General features: G+C 40.5%; 1 pseudogene across 1 annotated transcript in view; it reads right to left on the bottom strand.

Annotated features, from left to right (window-relative positions):
* Positions 1–2913: 2913 nt before the first annotated feature.
* LOC146692839 (E3 ubiquitin-protein ligase rnf213-alpha-like) overlaps positions 2914–16059 on the bottom strand; it is a 42688-nt pseudogene continuing 29542 nt past the window's right edge. Inside the window, exons 11-15 of the transcript XR_014915379.1 lie at positions 10977–11150; positions 5727–9302; positions 4996–5126; positions 3146–3241; positions 2914–3040 (exon numbers count right to left, since the gene is read on the bottom strand). The product of XR_014915379.1 is annotated as an E3 ubiquitin-protein ligase rnf213-alpha-like (transcript). The remainder of the gene's footprint in view (positions 3041–3145; positions 3242–4995; positions 5127–5726; positions 9303–10976; positions 11151–16059) is intronic.

Raw genomic sequence — 16059 nt, forward strand, 5'->3', positions numbered from 1 at the left:
AACAAAACTGAAAACACTGGGTCACCGACCCAGGAACCCTGACACGTATACGAGAATCATAAAGAGCTCTAAGTGGTGTTCAATGCTTTTTGCTGTGTAGTTGAATAGTCTTGAACGTTCCAGCGAATAGGTTTAAGCTACAAACCTATCAGTTCTTCCCTTTGTCTTCTGCGAGATGAGTAGTTCAAAAGATTGGATCTTAGAGTTCACGGTTGGAAATTCCAGCAGTTTTTTGCTCATTTTTGCTGTAATAAGGCATCCACATCCTCACCTCCAACCTCTCTCCTCTCAAAGATCAGAATAAAGTCAGCATTAGCTCATAGTAGGTTGAGTAATTCAATTGATTTGATTCTGCATTAAAAAAAGACTAAACTGCGGAATTTTCCTTTGTAACCCTTCATTAAGCAGTAAAGCTAAAAAAAACCCTGAGTATTTATCCACATTAGTATAAATAGCTCACACTATTGCTCCAGGCTTTTAAAACTAACAGACCGTTGGTGCTTAGTATTCCAAGCCACCAAACTAAAAGCCATCATATTCCAAGCGCACTGATCTAAACAGGAGCTGCTGTTAACGGGTGTGGCTGAGGAATGACCTGCAAGGCTACTCAGAGACAAGGGTCCCTCAGAGATAAGCAAGGTAGACATCCAAATGGCTTAGAGACAGTTACAACTGGGTGAATCCCCTCACCCATCGGCTCTGTCTAAGCTCTGCATTGGCTACTGGGTAATACCAGTGATGGGAATAACGGCGTTACAAGTAATGCTGTTACTTTTTTCAGTAACGAGTAATCTAACTAATTACTATTCCTATTGTTACAACGCCGTTACAGTTACTAACAAGAAAATGCGGTCCATTACTATTTTTCAACAAACAGACGGAAGCTGTCTTCAGCTTACCGCATCTTATATCAGTTGCACGGAAGTAGCTGACTACGTAAGTGATCTGGACGCTACAGCTTTAAGCAGCTGCGCGCGTTCCCGCTGACGGTAATCACAATCACTGTCTAGCACAACACCTGTAGCTAAGGGAGCAAAACAATCGCATGAGTGCTGCTGTTTGACTGAGGAAGAATAAAATAGTTGTGGTAAGCCAATCACGCGACCACTTAAAGACAAAGCAACAAGGTGATATATACCAGTTTTTAAATTGTGTTGATAGGCCACGTAAAACCAGAGTCATGATAAACAATATATACGCGCCGTTTTTTCCTCAATATGTCTGTGAAGGTTCTCAGTCATCCAGGTCATCGTAGTCAAAAGAGCTTGTAAAGAAAAGCGTCTGGACTTCTTTAAGTTACTTGAAGACGTTTGATGAAGATGACATAGATGAAGGGTAATTTTTATCATTGGACTGAAATCAAGTTGCTCATTTGATGAATGTAAAGGCTTACCAGTAGTTCTTGTCAGACGGAAGAACATCGTTTTTATGGTTTATTTTTTTTCAGATAACCCATCCGAGAAGACAATAGTTTTGTCACGTTTCCTACAGCGCTAGCAAGCACTCTCTGCTTATTAGCATGAAAAAAAAAACAACAAAAAAAACATGGGAAGTTTTAGGAGTGACGGCGAGAGAGAGAAAGCGAGAGAGAAAGACGGCAGAAAAAGAGAGAGAGCGAGTTTTGAGATGTGAGAGATTTGTGACGTTTAGCGTGTTTGGAGTGTGTAATTAATGTCTTGTCTTGTGTAGTTAGTGTGTAGTGTTGTGGATAGTTTTGTGTTGTGTGTCAGAACAATGAGGCGCCTGCTGTCGCCAGGTAGAAACAGGAGTGATACACCTGCTGCTGTCAGATCTGCAGGTATCAGGCTGTGACGTTCTCCTTTATAGTGGACAGAAATTATTATTTTGGAGTGGCACAAATAATTTGTGTGGCATCTTATTTTATGCAGAACAGCTAATTGTTCTGTAAATAGTTTGAAATGGTTATTTAAAAAATCAAGGTAAAAGGTAAATGGACGCAAATAACTTTGTTGTTTGCAAAACTTGTACATATGATTTTAAAATTGACAATTTATATTTGCATTTAAAGTTATGAAATATGATTCATTAAACATGTTTGTGGTTGTTACAGTAAAAAAATATAACTTTTTCTACTGATTTTATGTTTTTTGTCTGATTTTAGATCAATTGTGTTAATACAGTATGTTAAAATCAAAAGATAACTAAATTCAGACACGTGAGGTTGTGCTGAAAAGGATGATACTGAACAAGGCAAGTAATGAATTACTTTTAGAATATTGTAACTTAGTTACTAACTCAGTTACTTTTTTGAAGAAGTAACTAGTAACTATAATTAATTACTTTTTCAAAGTAACTTGCCCAACACTGGGTAATACTCATAGAATCATATTAGTTAAATAAAGAGCCGACCCAGGCTGTATTGGGGTGCTGGTCCCACAATCAACAACCGGAGTAAAGGTGAAAGTGACAACAAATGCTAAATCTACTCATTGAACACCGGTGAGTAAACTGTACTTTGGCTATGTGGAAATATAGATGCTCTGTTCTTCAAGGTTAAGAATATATGTTGGAAATAGCACTTACAGTAGAGTCAGATTTTTGTGTCACACCAGTGTAGTCTCCTGTCTTCATGGCTTGGAAAGAAAGAGAATTATGTTTTTTTTTTTGTTTTTTGCTGTGGTTGTTTTGTTTATTAATATGTAAAATATTCTGGAGAAAAAAAGATTTGATGAATTACCAGCAGGTGGATCTTTAAAAAGGTCACTTATGCGTAGCTTTTTAAGGGAAAGAATATCAGAAACAAACTCCTTTGATCTTCTAAGATCATCAATGTGAACAGATATCCAAGGACCTAAAAATTCAGATTAAGAAAAACACATACAAGTTTTACATACTTCACTTACTAAAATTGTGCCCTCCCTCTGTGTGTGTGTGTGTGTGTGTGTGGTAGGACTAACCGCCTTGAAACCCAACATAGGAAGTCCCACCCTCCATTCGAGGTAGTTTGAAGACAAAGTACACATATGTCTTTGTGTCGTCCGTAGGATCATACTTGTTTATTTCATTGAAGCATGAATACCTTTAAAAGCCAAACAAGACGTAAAAAGAAAGAAATAAGATATGTTTCCTTAAGGTTACAAGGTTATATAAAAGTAAGTCATTATGAGATGATCTTCCTGCTCACTTGGCTGAGGAAAGAATATTCCGTCTGTGGAAACTTTCATCATACTCTGCTTGAATAATGAGCACTTTGTCTGTATGTGTTGAGCCCAGAAATTCCCTAGTGTTGAGACATAGACATCATGTTATATAGTAATAAAGTGAATGATAACTAAACAATATGTTGATTCATATCTCTCTCTCTTTCTTTGTGTCTATATACATACATACATATATATATATACATACATACATATATACATACATACATACATACATACATACATACATACATACATACATTTAAAATCACCAATTACCTTAACCTCATGCATGTCTATGGGAAGAGAACAGTGTACAGGGTGGGCCATTCATATGGATACACCGTAATAACATGGGAATTGTTGGTGATATTAAAGTCCTGTTTGTGGCACATTAGTATATTTGAGGGGGCAAACTCCTCCAGATGGGTGGTGACCATGGTGGCCATTTAGAAGTCGGCCATCTTGGATACAACTTTTGTTTTTTCAAGACACCCAATGAGACCACCCATCTCCCATGCTACAGTTAGCAAACTGCTTGCTAAGTTTCGTGAAACTGGTTCAGTGTTGGGTTTGCCAAAATGTGGACGCAAGAAGACTGTCACCAATGAAGAAACATCAGTGGCTATCCTAGCTTCATTCAGCAAGAGCCCACAGCGTAGCACTCACCGCATGTCACTGGAGAGTGGCATTAGTCGAACATCCCTTCGGCAGATATTAGCTACTCACAAATGGCACCCTTACAAACTCCAGCTACTGCATCATCTCAATGAGGATGATGCAGATCGGCGCACAGAATTTGCAGAATGGGCAAAACAAAAATTGGAACAGGACCTTCAGTTCACGCAGAAGATTTTGTTCAGTGATGAGGCAAACTTTTATGTGAATGGTGAAGTTAAGAAACTAAACCACCGCTATTGGTCTGACACTAACCCACATTGGATGGATCCCTCCTGGTACATTCCCTAAGTTTTTCCAGCAAGATGGTGCACCACCACATTATGGGTGCCAGGTCCGAGCATTCCTAGATGAACAGTTTCCTGGAAAGTGGATTGGTCGTCGTGGGCCAGTTGAATGGCCCACAAGGTCTCCCGATCTGACCCACAAGGTCTCCCGATCTGACCCCCTTAGACTTTTATCTTGGGATCACCTGAAAGTAATTGTCTACGGTGTGAAGATTCGAGATGTGCAGCACCTGAAACTACAGATACTGGATTCCTGTGCTGGCATTTCTCCTGCGGTGTTGTTATCAGTGTGTGAAGAGTGGGAGAAGAGGGTTGCATTGACAATCCAACACAATGGGCAGCACATTGAACACATTTTATAAGTGGTCAGAAACTTGTAAATAACTCATGAAAGAATTAAGTTACGTCGAAACCAAGCACACCATTGTTTTTCTTGTAACATTACCAATAAGTTTGATGTGTCACATGGCCCTCTTCCTATTGAAAAAACAAAAGTTGTATCCAAGATGGCCAACTTCTAGATTACCAACTTCTAAATGGCCGCCATGGTCACCACCCATGTTGAGGAGTTTGCCCCCTCACATATACTAATGTGCCACAAACAAGACTTTAATATCACCAACCATTCCCATGTTATTACGGTGTATCCATATAAATGGCCCACCCTGTACTTGGAGAAAACACATGCAGACATATGGAGAACATGCAAATGCCACACAGAAAGGCCCCTGAATTCAAACCCAGGTCTTTCTTGCTTTAAGGCAACAGTGTTAACCACATCACCACACAATGCCACTCCCAGCAGGTGATCAGTTTCATTAAAATGAACACCAGCAGATGATTTATTTATTCATATTATGAATGCATACCTGATTTTCTTGAGGAAAGAGTACTCAGTATCAAACTGCTGCAGTGATAGCATCTGTAAAACATCTATCTTTATCTGGCTCTGCAGCTGTTGAGTATCTGTTGCAGTGAGCAGCCTGGAAAAGGTTGTAACCTTGAGAATAGAAAAGAACCAAGAATGACAAAATATTAATCTGTTTCTTGTTTGCCAACAGAAAAGTCCAGCCATATTTTTGGGGTGTGTTTTTCACACATCATTGATGTGTCATTTATTATGTGTTCCACAAACGGCTTGGTATTGTTTATATACCTGTCATTACACAAAAGATATTCTCAATTTCTTTTCTTTTCATTTGAAATCCGTTAGGAAACTTTAACAGGCTTTTAATAATGTCAAATAAAAACTATACTAAAACCTAACCTAACCAATATACTGATTAACTCAGCACTTTCCAATGGGATAAAAAAAAGCCAAATCAAACTTATAAGTCTAATTAGAAATTTGTCACACGTTAATAGCATATCTGGTAAACATTACTTGTAAAATAAAATCTTTTATATAACTATGAAGGCCTGACACCAAAAACCAACACATGCCATTGATGATGGTTAATATTTTCTTTTGAAACTGAAAATTACAGCAATATTATTGGGCCTAGATATTGAAGGCATATTTTACATACCTGGTTTTAATAATAAGGTTATGCAGTTGCTGTATAATACAAAACACAAATGCAAAACTAAAAATAATTACCTCAGTGAATAAGAAGTGTGACTGTTCAGGCTGCTGGGTGTGATACACAATGTAGTCTCCCAGTGAACTGTGCATTGCTTCTTTAACAAACTCTTGCATTAAATGCTCTCGTTCCTCATCAGGCAGTTTGGATTTTTCCAAACGAACCACTGAGTCCAGAGTGGCACAGTTGAGCAGAATGTCTTTGGCTTTGTTCAGAGTGACCTGAGCATCAGTCTCAGTACTCTCACACTCTGTTACTTGCATGACCACAGAGGAACAAGTGTCTGAGTGATAGCCGATGAACACATCACTTGGATCATACTCCTTTTCTGAGGAGTAACTACTTAAGGAGACAAAATCATTAACCCATTCCTCCAGTAGTATGGCAATCATCTTCTGTTCCTCTGTGAGGACAGTGTTGATGTCAAGGTAGTGTTTCTCCAATCTGTTAATGAGTGGTATTGGAAACTGCTCATAAACTACTTCCTTTTCTTCAATGACTATGAGCCTGAAGTTTTGGTGAACTCTGCATTTCACACGATGTGTTCCTAATCCAAGATCAACATAATTTTGACCTCCGAGGGTCACATAGTACTGATTTAGAGCATCATACAGACTTTCATACAGATTTTGAAGGTTGAGAAGCACAACTGTCTGTCCTGTCTCCATGCACACTTTGACACGGTTTATGTTCCTGCAAATCTGTGTGTATTCCTGATCTTTCGGGAAACTCGACCCAAAGATTATCTCTGGGCAGATTTGATGAGAGCAGAATATCTTTTGGAGAATCTGAAGAGCAGCAAAGTTTTTTGTGAGTACTAAAAGGTAACGACTTTCCTCCATTTTGGAAGCTGGACAGATGCTTTGCTCAACCATATCAATAGTTGTGATATTAGTATTGGAAAAGTCAGTTCCGACTTCTCTGCTGAATATGTCAATTACATCAACATCATCTTTTCCGCTAAAGTTTCGCAGGACTGCTCCGGTGATCTGATCTGCAGTAGGAGGTTCATTAGACATTTTGGTAATTGAAAATAACATTTTTATCAGACTGTAGAAATCTCGCAGACCAAAAAATCCTTTGCTTTTATCACATACTGTCATATATGCTTTTGCTAAAGGTTGGAACAGGTGACTGATCTTTTCAAGAACATGTTGCTCAGAGGAACAGATTCCTCTGGCACTTTTGATGAGCTCTTGCTTATTTAAATCTCCACGGGACACAAAAATTCCACGATTCATCTTGGCAGGATCCAGTGCCCAGTTGGAAATTCCAATGAACCCAACCCTTTTATGAGGTTTTGGCTCATCATCAACGCAACCCTCTTCCAGTAATGGGTGCAGTGCTTTCAGTGGCATTTTCGGGGAATCCTCAGCCAATCCAATCTCATCAAGAACAACTACTGAAATATATTCATCCAGGTTTTTGCTTTCTTGAAAGCGGGCACATTGCTTGAATGTATTGATGATTCCTTCAGGAGTTGAATGAGGGCTACACTGGAAAGACACCAGATGTATTTGCTTCAGCTTTTTGTAGAGGTCAGAATGTGATGTAGGACCCTGCATTGCATCTGCAACTAGAGTTTTAGATAGTGATTTGGAGCTTCCTGGTTTTCCAACAATAAACAGGGGAATTCTCAGCTCAATGCAGACCACCATCATGAAAAAGTTTTCTTTCAAAGCCTCATTTCTGGCTATTGTCTCAGCCATGGGTACACCACTGAGCAGGAGGTCCTGCATGAGTTGAATTTCCTGCATTATTCTCTGTGGTTTATACTCATCAGGAAGAATTTGGCTGATAGTTTTCAGATATTTGTTTTTGCTCTCCAAACAGGACTGATAGCACACTCCAGTAGCCATCAAGAGTGACCAGATTACTCTGTCACTAACAGGTGAAAGTGGTTCGTTGCTTTTTCCCTTCTGAGGTTGCTGTTGAAACAAGGCTTTTAGAGCTTCAGCAAACATTGGGTGATTATTGTGGAACCACAGAAATACTTGCATGCAACGTTCAACATCTCTCAGACTGACAAAGCTGCATTCATCTTTCCTCTCCCTCATGAACTTTTGCGAGGCCGATAACACTTTAATTATTGTTCGGATATTGCTCATGTCAATCGCGCTGGCCTTCACCTGTCTTTGTACTATTTGTTCAATGTACATTTGCTCTGTTGTGTCACTGAGTTGTCCAAAATCCCAAACCAGAGGTATCATGCTGGGTGGTAACACATGAACACGATACACAAGCTGGCGGAGAGGGATGGAGCCAAGTCTGTCTTCAGTCTCCTCAGCCCGAACCCGGTAGCCCAGTCCTGATGCTTCCAGCTGCTTGATCATTTGGTCTGTATGTTTTCTGTAAGGGTTGCATGCTGCAATTATCTGTAAGCCTGTATTAGAGCCAAGCTCTTCTCCCTGCACTGAATTATCACAAAGGACCTCCTTGATGCTATTAACAGCTTCTGTGGTGTTTGCTTCATCAAAGAAAAGAACTGAGTCAAGCTCATGATTCTCTTTATTGGTCCTTGCAAGAGTTTCAGCTTCCTTCACTTTCTCATAAATCATTTCTGACGTAGTTCCTCCATGAACTTTGACCAGTTTCATGTTTTCTGCTGGTGCTCCACATCTTCTTAGTTCACACATAAATTTTATGAGCCTTGTTTTGCCACATCCTGTCTCCCCCATTATGATGACAGGAATGCCACACCTGAATCTCATATGAATTGCCATCATTTTGAGGATATTGTCGGTGGTCAGTTCATATGTTACATCAGGATCTGTTGGCCACTTGACGCCAAGAACATTGCACAGATGCTCAATCTTCTCAGCTCTAGAAAGCTGATTAAAGTCTATGTTAAAAGGAACTCTCTGAAGTTTTAAGCCATTGTACAGCCTTTGACTCATGATATTCTTCTTTATCACTTCCTCTGTCAAAGGATTTACTGCATCAACCCCTTTCTGGCCATTGGGCCTAAGGTGAAATCCAATGAATGTCATGGACATGTGGTCATCATTAAAAAAGATGTATGGATGTGGCTCTGATTCCCACCTTTTTCTAATGAGGAATGGAGCTAAGTCTTTTTCTTTTAGTCCACTGATGTCAACGTGTTGCCTCCCTGGGCTCTGGTCAATGATGCATAGTGATGGTGTTGCAAAGTCTTTAGACATCAAGATCATGAACTCAACCACAAAGTTTTTGAATCCACAAAGAGTGTCTCCAACCAACTCAAATTTGCAGAAATCCGAATTCTCACAGTCTTTCAACTGAAGATTAAGAAACCAGATAAAGTTACGCAGCTCTGCCCATGATGGATCAGTTATACCACAATAGCTTAAGAGTATCTGAAGACACTTTGCATGAGTCCCTTCAATGCCTCGGTAAGTAAAGTTGTCAAGACTGTCATTGTTGTGAAAACGTGTGAGGTACTGGTATGGTCTTTGATAAGCTTCACTCCTGAAACATTCATCATCCATGAGGGGGTTATCACAGGCTATGGTTGGATTTTGTTCTTTCTGCATTTCCAAAGCCAAAACCTCTTTTGGTGGACGGCAAAACACCTTTGGGAAAACATCCAAGAATCCAAAGTTTTCGTTTTTTACCTGCAAGTATATAAAATAAAGTTTAGAATAAGCAACTCTATTATAAACTATATCATTCTCTCCTCCAATCATATATTCAGCAAATACCTGTTAAGTTAGGGAAAAATTAATTGAACCCCTAATGTTTTGTAAGTTTGCCCACTAACAAAAACCATAAAATAAGTGCCTGGAGTTCCTTTGGTTTGGAGCTCCATGCAAGATCTCACTTCGTGGACTTTCAATGATAATGATAATGATGTGGAACCAGCCCAGAACTTCTCAGGAGGATCTTGCCAATGAGCTCAAGGCAGATGGGCCCATAGTCACCAGGAAAAGAGTTGGTAACACACTACACCATGAAGGACTGAAATCCTGAGGTGCCCACAAGGTCCCCGTGCTCAAGAAACCACATGCAAAGGCCCGTTTGAAGTTTGCTACTGAACATCTCAGTGATTCAGAGGATGGCTGGGTGAAAGTGCTTTTTTTATTTAAAAATCTTTTATCGAAATTTTTTATCGAAAATCTGTAGAAGAAACTGCAGGTTCGAGTTGCCAAACAACAGTCATGAAGCGTTAATGACTTGGTGAGGTTCTGCAAAGTGGAGTGTGACAAAATCCCCCCCGAATTGTGTGCAAAACTTGGCCAACTACAAGACATGTCTGACCTCTGTGATTGCCAAAAAAGGTTTTGCCACCAAGTACTAAAGCACATTTTGTAAAGGAATCAAATACTTATTTCCTTCAAGAAAATGCTAATTAATTCACAACTCTTTTGACATGCATTTTTCTGGAGTTTGTTGTTATTGTTCTGTCTCTCACTGTTGAAATAAACCTAGAATTGAAATAATAGACTGATGAGTTTTTTTTAGTGGGCAAACTTAATTTTTTCCCGGATGTTGGAGTTTAAAATGATTAAATAAAGCTGTTTTTATTATTTTATATACATAACGCAATGTGCTCATAAACGAGTTGGCGCTCCGTGTTTTGATGGTCAAAATCCTCGCCCAGCGGTATGTCTGGGCTGAAATATTGAGAATTAATGTAGTAGCGCAGAGGGTCTTTTTTGCTGCATGCTTGCAAGTCACAGTAGATAATAGAAGGATATTCTCTGGGCCAAAGGGAGTCCCGAACTAGATATATAGGATCAGTAGTAGTAGGGTACTATTAAAATGATCAAGGCTAGGCAGGGGGGTGTTTTTCTTTTCTCAAGCAGATAAAGAGGTCGGGAGTGAGCGGGTGAGTGAAGAGGAGGTCAAATAGAGACACCAGCATGGTTCCAGAAAGAAGACAGTCATAATAATATTGTGTTATTGTTGGGGTATAAAAACCTGTACAGCCCAATCCAGGGTCATCCTGTGAAGATAGATGGCTGTGTTCACAGAAAGTTTCAGCGCTGTAAACTTGTAATTCTAATTGCCGTAGCAAATTAAATCTTTTTAAAAGACAGATATTTCTCCTGTAACTTCCTTCTGAAGAAATTGAACCTGACACTGACTGTATGTCATAATTTACCAGTTACAATATTTCCTTCCTGCAGCTGAAACTAAACGCTAAAAGTCTGGCATTATGTACTTGAATATTGTGCTAATTATTTAAAAATCTGCTTTATCAAAATTTTTCATTTAAAAGGACACGATAATAAAATCCCTAAATTAAACCAACAAAATTATGTAGTAGTATTTCATATGATAAACACTGCTCAAAAAGTAAAATTTCCACATACCAATCTGGTGGTCTGATCATTTGTGGGTTCTAGTAATTCAATGATATACCAGTGGTTCTGGCTGCAGTGCCACATCTGTCCATCTGAATCCATCAGGTACCGCAAAAAGAAAAAGTTGAATATAAATTCATCCAGGCCTTTTTTCACCTGGAAAATCAAAATTAAAATTCTGTTACTGAATAAACAAAATTATGACCAAAATTATTTTATATGTGTGCAAATGAATGCAGCTTCACTGTAAATGCATTAGAACAGACATTTTAAGAAATGTGAGTTTGCTAACGGCAAAAAAGGTCAGCTCACGCCACAAGAGAGAAGACTGATGCAAAATGTAGAATTTTTAACAAGACTTGGAAGAAAGAAAACCTCACTGCCCATTTAGCAGTTAACCTTTGTCAAGGTAGGGTAGCAGCTAAAACAACAACCTACAGCTGCTGCAGGCCTACTTTTCACTGTGCAGGTTTGACAGCTAATGGCTGATATCAGCAAACAACGGAAGTTTTGAGCACACATCGCAGAAACATCTTTGCACCCAGATATTGTGATTCTTCAGAGATCTCTAAACAGCTCTTAACACCGGGAGTTTCCCTGGGAAGACCTGTAGAAGTAGACTGCAGTGGCTTCAGTGGCTAGTCTCTCCACAGAGCTTATCTGCTAGGCATGAGTGGACCATTTAGAACAGGGGTTGGCAACCTTTCTGATGATGAGTGCCATCTAAAATTTCCTCAGAAGTCAATGCGCCATATGATTGCATTAGCAATAAATTTAATAACGCTCTATATTAACAGTTACACACTATATAGAACAACTTTATAGAATTATATTTGTTCGCAGATGTTGGCAGCTATCAGCAAATAGTTATCAGCTATTTCGAAACAAAAAAAAAGACACTTTTTATCCATAACAAGAACTCCATAACAGCAAAGGAACTGTACAACAGAAAATGCAAGTGCTATTTATGGTCTCCTCACAACAATGATAAAAAAAAACAAAAACTGGGCCATTGTGGCATGTTTGTTAAAACAGAGATACACATTTTAACGTGATCTCTGGTCTCCGAGTGTCCAGCATTCAGACGGCTACGTGAGGACACTCTTCGTGTGAGAGAAAATCTGCTCACATAGATATGTAGAACCAAATACTGTCTATAAGTCCTCTGCAAAGTTCTGAAGACAGTTAAACTTGTCAGGTAGTGATGTCGCACAGCTTTCGATTCCAGCTGCGTTCGTAGTTCTGCAAACGTTGACCCCCACAGGGTCGAGTTTTTCAGTTCAATCAGCTGCATTTCGATGTCGCATTAACTGCCATTAACTCAGCCAGTTAATGCGAGACTGCTCATTAAAGCTTTCTGGTTTGATGCTGCGCTGAGCAGGGAGCTCCTGAAGCATTTGAAGTGTCGGAATGTGGAAATTTCAACATCGCTTGAAAAAACTACCAGCTACCAACGTCCCTCTCACAGGTAGGCTAAGTTATTTTTAGCCAATTACAAGTTGAATCTGGTAGTTGGGGTTGTTAGCTAAGATACTTTCATTAAGAAGCGGCACAACTAATGTGTCTATGCGAGCTAATTTCTGATGTGCACCGCTGGCCGGCCATTTATTTTTTAATGCACCCTCTCAGATTAATTCACTGCGTGTCGTGCCCAGTGCTGGACTGGGACAAAAAATATCCCCGGCATTTTAACTAGAGACCGGCCCACCAGGTATTATCGGAAAAGCCATAAAGCCTTCGAATGAAAACAAACGCTGTTGTGTCAGTGATGCACAGTGGCTTGCAAAAGTATTCGGCCCCCTTGAACTTTTCCACATTTTGTCACATTACAGCTACAAACATGAATCAGTTTTATTGGAATTCCATGTGAAAGACCAAAGTGGTCTACACTTGGGAAGTGGAGCGAAAATCATACATGATTCTAAACATTTTTTACAAATAAATAACTGAAAAGTGGGGTGTGCGTAATTATTCAGCCCCCTTTGGTTTGAGTGCAGTCAGTTGCCCATAGACATTGCCTGATGAGTGCTAATGACTAAAAAGAGTGCACCTATGTGTAATCTAATGTCAGTGCAAATACAGCTGCTCTGTGACGGCCTCAGAGGTTGTCTAAGAGAATATTGGGAGCAACAACACCATGAAGTCCAAAGAACACACCAGACAGGTCAGGAATAAAGTTATTGAGAAATTTAAAGCAGGCTTAGGCTACAAAAAGATTTCCCAAGCCTTGAACATCCCACGGACCACTGTTCAAGCGATCATTCAGAAATGGAAGGAGTATGGCACAACTGTAAACCTACCAAGACAAGGCCGTCCACCTAAACTCACAGGCCGAACAAGGAGAGCGCTGATCAGAAATGCAACCAAGAGGCCCATGGTGACTATGGACGAGCTGCAGAGATCTACAGCTCAGGTGGGGGAATCTGTCCATAGGACAACTATTAGTCATGCACTGCACAAAGTTGGCCTTTATGGAAGAGTGGCAAGAAGAAAGCCATTGTTAACAGAAAACCATAAGAAGTCCCGTTTGCAGTTTGCCACAAGCCATGTGGGGAACACAGCAAACATGTGGAAAAAGGTGCTCTGGTCAGATGAGACCAAAATGGAACTTTTTGGCCAAAATGCAAAACGCTATGTGTGGCGGAAAACTAACACTGCACATCACTCTGAACACACCATCCCCACTGTCAAATATGGTGGAGGTAGCATCATGCTCTGGGGGTGCTTCTCTTCAGCAGGGACAGGGAAGCTGGTCAGAGTTGATGGGAAGATGGATGGAGCCAAATACAGGGCAATCTTAGAAGAAAACCTCTTCGAGTCTGCAAAAGACTTGAGACTGTGGCGGAGGTTCACCTTCCAGCAGGACAACGACCCTAGACATAAAGCCAGGGCAACAATGGAATGGTTTAAAACAAAACATATCCACGTGTTAGAATGGCCCAGTCAAAGTCCAGATCTAAATCCAATCGAGAATCTGTGGCAAGATCTGAAAACTGCTGTTCACAAACGCTGTCCATCTAATCTGACTGAGCTGGAGCTGTTTTGCAAAGAAGAATGGGCAAGGATTTCAGTCTCTAGATGTGCAAAGCTGGTAGAGACATACCCTAAAAGACTGGCAGCTGTAATTGCAGCAAAAGGTGGTTCTACAAAGTATTGACTCAGGGGGCTGAATAATTACGCACACCCCACTTTTCAGTTATTTATTTGTAAAAAATGTTTGGTATCATGTATGATTTTTGTTCCACTTCTCACGTGTACACCACTTTGTATTGGTCTTTCACGTGGAATTCCAATAAAACTGATTCATGTTTGTGGCTGTAATGTGACAAAATGTGGGAAAGTTCAAGGGCGGCGAATACTTTTGCAAGCCACTGTACACTGTCTTGTTGGTATATGTATGATTTCTATACATTTTACATCAGATAAAAACTTTGGTTGTAAGATTCAGATAATTATTTAATAAAAGCTAGACATTTTAAATAAGAATAAGAAAGAAAAGTATTTCTTTGTGCCCCCCTTTCCCTGTTAATGCCCTAACTGGCCCCCGACAAAACTTTGCTACACCTGCCCCTGCACAGTTACCAGCTGTCAGCTACGTAAAAAAAGGATCCTGGTGTCATTTGTCTCTCAGAAACACTTCATAACTTCCCTTCAACTCATTCATGTCACCTAAAAGGTAAACCCGTTTCTCCATCACCTGTTCAGCTCTGATGATTCAGTAAGAACATCTCCTGGTTTCATCTTCATGTTTCCCTCTCACCAGATATCCAAACCGATATCATGACCAGCAGCTTTTACGGCTGTGGTTCCAACAAAAATCAGCTGATACTAGAAAGTAATATTAAATAAATTCTAACAGCAGCTGATCAAGCTTAAATGTGCTGCTGTTGTTTACCGTGACATCCGCTGGTTTCCTCTTTCTGGCGCAAAGTGGGGGATAAACAAACAAGAGAGAAAAGCTGATCAGCTGATCATTGATCAGTTTCATGATTGAAGTAGCAACAGGAGAGGGAGGGGGAGAGATTGAGAGAAGAAGAGGCAGCTGACAGCGTAAAGACGCAGAATTCCAGCCTTGTGTCTTTCTCCATTCTAGCTGAAGTACGGGACTAACTGTGTTCCTTTTCAGCTCGATACGAAACGCGTAATATATTCTCTGAATATATTCAAGGACGGTCAAGGACGGCTACAAGGCACAATCCTGCCCTCCGTTTGGCAAATCTGATCACGCCGCCATCTTCCTCATGCCAAAATACAAACAAAGGCTGAAACAGGAAGTTCCGGTTCAGAGGAAGGTCGCGCGCTGGACGGATCAATCGGTGGCCACGTTACAGGACGCACTCGATGACGCAGACTGGGGCATGTTCAGAAACAGCTCCGACGATGACGTCAACGTGTTTACGGAAGTGGTTGTGGGATTCATCGGGAAACTAGCGGATGATACTGTGGCACCCCTGTGAGGGAATGACCACATTAATGTTATTTTGTGTAAAACACTCATGTAACGGGACATTTTTCATTGCTATATGTATTTATTTTCAGTTCTTTAAGAGGATAGAAAATCCATGTAATAGGGATTCATTTTATGTTAGAAAGCAGTGAGGGCGGAACTTTGGTGCTTGCTCCGGGGTTTGGGGGTGCAGTAAGTGGAGCCCACCTTCCGCTGCTTCCTCAGACACGTTCTGGAGGAAAGCAGAGACGCATCGTGTCTTCCTTACTCCGCTCTTCACCTGCTTTTACAGGTCGGTAAATGGTGCTCGCACCGAAAATGTTGTTTATTGTTACCATGGTTACCCACGTTAACGTGAATGAGAGAGTTAAGGCGGTCCGCCCGAGTTAATTACATGTAAACGCGGGAGAAAACCAGAGGAGTGTCCCGTGCGACCGCACCGCGAGCCCGCTCGTTAGGTGGAGCGCTCGTGAAGCAGAGTCAGTGCGCTCCTATGCTCGGTGCAAACGTGTTGTAATGCTCCAATCGAATCAGTTCTGTGAGATGTGAATGTTAATAGTTATGTTGAAAGTGACTGAGTAGATTAGCTAGTGTAACACAAGCACTCTGAGCAACTCT

The sequence above is a fragment of the Copadichromis virginalis genome, linkage group LG15 (genome assembly GCF_057382275.1).
Source record: "Copadichromis virginalis isolate Kocher_CV1m ecotype Utaka linkage group LG15, C_Virginalis_male_GT1.1, whole genome shotgun sequence".
NCBI classification, from domain to species: Eukaryota; Metazoa; Chordata; class Actinopteri; order Cichliformes; family Cichlidae; genus Copadichromis; species Copadichromis virginalis.